We start from the raw sequence: 5075 nt of genomic DNA on the forward strand, positions 1-5075 counted from the left end.
GAGAAGCATATGGGTGTAGATGTCCTTTTCACAGAATAATTTAATTTCTTTTATATATATACTCAACAATGGGATTGCTGGGTTCAATGGTAGTTCTGTTTTAAGTTCTTTAAGAAATCTCCAAATTGCTTTCCACAGTGGCTAATTTACATTCCCACCAAAAATTTATAAGCATTTCCTTTCCTCTGCAGCCTTGCCAGCATCTGGTATTTTTTGACTTTTTAATAATAGCTGTTATGATGGGTATAAGATGCTATCTCACTGTGGTTTTGATTTGCATTTCTCTAATTTCTCTAGTGATGTGGAGAATTTCTTCATATGTTTGTCATTTGTCTGTCTTCTTTTGAGAAGTGTCTGCTTATGTGTTTTGCTCACATTTTAATGAGGTTGACTTTTTTCTTTTCTTTTTTTTAATGGTGAAAAGATATATATATATATATTTAGAATTAGCCAGCTGGACTCGGTTTAGATGATCCCAATTTTGTTGGCAACATCCAAAGCATTGTAATCAGAAGCCAGTCGAACATATGTCTTCTTCTTTCTATCAGGCCTGGGGTAGAGAAGGAAGCCTTAATCCCTGCAACCTTCACTGCCCACACATCCTCCCTCGCTCCTCCCCCAGTCCTCTGGTACTTCAGTGGTTCCTTTGTTCATGTCATTCCTTTCCAACAATGATTTTTCCATCATTAGCTTTTTTCTTGTTTAATTATTTAAATTCCTTAAAAATTCTGGATATTAGACCTTTGTCATATGCAGAGGTTGTGAATATTTTCTCTCATTCTGTGAGTTGTCTATTTGCTCTGTTTATAGTTTCTTCTGCTCTGCAGAAGCTCTTTAGTTTAACTAAGTCTCATCGGTCAATTCTTGTTTATAGCAGTTGCTTTTGAGCACTTAGCCATAAATTACTTCCCAAGGCCATTGCCCAGAGTGGTGTTTCTTAGTTTTTCTTCTAGGATTCTTATAGTTTAAGATCTTACATTTAAATATTTACTGCATCTTGAGTTAATTTTTGTATATGGTAAAATATGGCTGTTAGGTGTGCAACTTTATTTCTAGCTTCTCTATTTTGTTTCATTGGCTGATGTGTTTTTGGACCAGTACCGTGCTGTTTTGGACATTATAACCTTATAGTATTAGTTTGGGTTCCAGTGATGTGATGCTTCCAGCTTTGTTTTTTTTTTTTGTTTTTTTGTTTTCTGTTTAAGCTTTGGTTATTTGAGCTTGTCTTGATTCCACATGAATTTTAGAATGATTCTTTTCTAATTCTATAAAAGTGACATTGGTAGTTTGGTATGAATAGCATTGAATCTGTAAATTGCTTTGGGAAGAGAGGCCCTTTTAATGATATTGATTCTCCCAATCCATGAGCATGAAATGTTTTTCCATTTATTTGTGTCATCTATGATCTTTCAGCAGTGTTTTGTAGCTCTTCTTGTAGAGCCTTGGTTAGATGTATTTCTAGGTTGTTTGTGGGGGAGGGGGGAGGTAGGCTTTATTTGGCTCCTAGCTTGAAAGTTATTGCTGTATAGAACTGACTTTTTACATTGGTTTTTGTATCCAGAAACTTCACCAAAATCTTTTATCCATCCCAGGATCTTGTGGTAGAGATTGTAGAGTATAAATTTATATTGTCAGTGAAGAACATAGTCTGAATTCTTTTCCTATTTGGTTGCCTTTTATTTCTTTCTCTTGCCTGATTGCTGTGTCAAGGATTTAGAGTAGTATGTTGAATAAAAATGGCAAGAGTGAGCATACTTGTTCCAGTGAATGAAGGGAATGCTTCTAGCTTTTGCCCATTCAGTATGATATTAGCTATGGGTTTGCCATAAATTGCTTTTATTATTTTGAGGTATGCTCCTTCAATATCTAGTTTGCTGAGGGTTTTTAACATGAAGGGATGTTGGATTCAATCAAAAGCTTTTTCCACATCTATCGAGATGATAATATGTTTCCTGTTTTTAATTGTTTATATGATAAATCATATTTATTGATTTGTGTATGTTGAACCAACCTTATATCCCAGGAATAAAGTCTATTTGTTGGGAATTAATTTTTGATATGCTACTGGATTTTATTTGCTAGTACTTTGTTGAGGATTTTTGTGTCCATGTTTGTCAGAGATATTGACCTGTAGTTTTTTTTCCTTTTTTTGATTTTTCTTTTTCAGGTTTTCATATCAGAGTGATGCTGGCTTCATAGAATGAGTGTGGGAAGAGTCCTTCCTCCTTAATTTTTTGAAGTAGTTTCACTAGAATTGGTACCAGCTCTTTTTTGTATATCTTGTAAAATTTGAATATGACTGCATCTTGTCTGGGACTTATTTTGGTTTATAAGTTTTATTGCCAATTCAATCTCAGAACATGATAATCTTCTGTTCAGGTTTCAACTTCTTCCTGATTTATATTTATATTTATATTTATATTTATAGAGGTTTATTTACTTTTCTCCAGATTTTCTAGTTTGTGTGAATAGAGGTGTTAATAGTCCCTGAAGATCTTTTATATTTCTGTGGGATTGGTTGTAAAGTCACCTTTGTTGTTTCTAATTGTGCAGATTTGAAACTTCTTTTCTTTGTTAATGTAGCTAATAATCAATTTATCCTTTCTAAAAAAAGCAACTTTTGATTTCATTTATTCATTTTATGGATTTTGTTTTGGTCTTAATTACATTCTCTTATTTCCTAATTTTAGTTTTTTATTTCCTTCTGCTAGCCTTTGGGTTGCTTTTGTTTTTGCTTTTTAGTTTCTCTACATAACAATATTAGATAATTAATTTGAGATCTTTCTAATTTTTTATGATAGGTATTTATTACTATAAACTTTCTTCTTAACACTGCTATGACTACATCCTAGAGATTTTGGTATGTTGTATCTCTGTTTTCATTTATTTCAAAATCTCTTTTGTTTCTGACTTGTGTTGTTTACCCAAAAGGCACTCCAGAGCAAGTTGTTTAATTTCCATGTTATTGTGTGATTTTGGAGATCTTTTTGGCATTGATTTTTACTTTAATTCCACTATGGTCTGATAGTATGATGGTATAATTTCAATTTTTTTGAATTTATTGAGACTCATTGTATGGTCTATGTGGTCGACCATGGTCTGTGTGCAGAGGAGAAGTTGTATGCTCTGCAGTTGATGGGTTAAGTATTCTGTAGATGTATATTAGGTGGAATTGGTCATATGTCAAATTTAAGTCTAGATTTTTGCCATTAGTTTTCTGACTCAATATGTTTAACACTGTCAGTGTGTTGAAATCCCTTACTAGTATTGTGTGCCTTTCTAAGTTTTTCTTGAGTCTAGAAGTACTTGTTTTATGAATCTGTGAGCTCCAGTATTTGGCAAGTACATATTTAAGATAGTTAAGTCTTCTTGTTGAACTGAATATTTTATTATTATGAAATACTTTTCTCTGTCTCTTTTTACTGTTGTTGGTTTAAAGTTTGCTTACTCTGATATATACCTTTAAAATGTTTTCTTCAACGTTGACCTTGGACAGTCTGGTGACTATATTCCTTGGTGATGTTTAATATATATAATATCTCAAAGTGTTCTCTAGATTTTTTTTGTATTTGATGTATACTTTTCTAGGAAGATTAGAGAAATTTTCTTGAATTATTCTCGCAAATATGTTTCCTAAATTGTTTACTTTTTCTCCTGTCAGAAATGCCAGTAATTCACAGATTTGGTCATTTTACATAATCCCATAATTCTCAATAACTTTGTTAATTTTTAAAATTCTTTTTTCTTTATTTTTGCTTAACTAGATTAGTTTGAAAGACTAATCTTTAAGCTCAGCAATTCTTTACTCTGCTTGTTCTGGTCTATTGATAAAGCTTTCATTTGTATCTTGAAATTTCTTAAGTGAGTTTTTCAATTCTAGAAGCTCTTTTTAATTCCAGACATTCATCTTTTCTTCTAAGATGTTTATTTATTCCATCATTTCCTGAATTTCTTTAGAAACCTCTTTGTGTAGATTTTTAACCTTTTCTTGGATCTCTTTGTGCTCCCCTACAACAATTCTGGTGGATTTCTATTTTTCTTTTCACGGAATTGAGCTTTATTCACTACCTTGCTATTTCCAAGCATGCTAAAAGCCTCTAATTCATTATCTTTGAATAAAAAAATATTTTTTTCCACATTAGAATTTATTACATCATTTTAGTTAACCCTTACCATTTTTTGTTTTGTTTTACAGCTTTATATTTGCACTTTTTAAAATTTTTAATTAATTTCTTATGCAAAAATTTGACTGAATAACTCACTTAAGCCACATTTTTAAAAATAAAACCAGGTTTACTTTATTAAATGTATTTGAATAAATGTTGGATTTTCAAAATATATTTAATAGAATTTGTCAATTGTATCCTCTATCTCAATCCTGACCTCCCTAAATTATATAAAATTATCAAATCAATTTTGAAAAGAAGTAAAGCATAAAAACTAGAGTTTAAGGATCTGATTTTATATTTACATCCTCACTGTCACTTATTGCAAATGCTGTCAGACTTTTTAAGTCAATTTTTCTCATACATGTTAATGGAATAATGTCAGTATATATACTGAAAACTTTCTCATTTTAATACTATCCCTGCAGAAAGTTTGTGAATTAATTGAAAATCAGATAAGTGAAAAATAATATTTTAAAGTGATAATACATGTCTGAAATAAAATATAATAACTTAAAACACATAAATGTGTCCCAATATCAGTAAATGGTACTTGAACTAGGTTCTGATAAATGATGTCCTAAGGTTTTCATTTAATAAACCATAGACATAATGTGTTCTCTGCTGGAAATAAAGGCACTGTGAAGCAATATGAAAGATAATTTTTTTAGAGTATGACTTTCTATCAATCATATACGTTTGCTTCTCCTATGTTTTCTTGACAAAATTTTTATGTATCTCTTTTATTTATTGAGTCTGTTAAATATGTTGAGAAAAGTTTTCATATTGAAAATTTATACTTTATAATATTTATTCCTTTAACTTTTTAATTTTATTTTTTCTTTTCTTTTCTTTCTTTCTTTTTTTTTGAGACAGGGTCTGGCTCTGTCACCCAGGATGAAGTTCAGT

At 30.8% G+C, this 5075-nt stretch overlaps 1 non-coding gene across 1 annotated transcript; it reads right to left on the reverse strand.

Annotated features, from left to right (window-relative positions):
- Positions 1 to 629: 629 nt before the first annotated feature.
- LOC119468841 lies at positions 630 to 693 on the reverse strand. Its single transcript, XR_005197613.1, has one exon. It is a non-coding gene; the product is annotated as a small nucleolar RNA SNORD42 (small nucleolar RNA).
- Between the last annotated feature and the right edge of the window lie 4382 nt (positions 694 to 5075).

The sequence above is a fragment of the Cebus imitator genome, unplaced genomic scaffold (genome assembly GCF_001604975.1).
Source record: "Cebus imitator isolate Cc_AM_T3 unplaced genomic scaffold, Cebus_imitator-1.0 Scaffold503, whole genome shotgun sequence".
Classification (NCBI taxonomy): Eukaryota; Metazoa; Chordata; class Mammalia; order Primates; family Cebidae; genus Cebus; species Cebus imitator.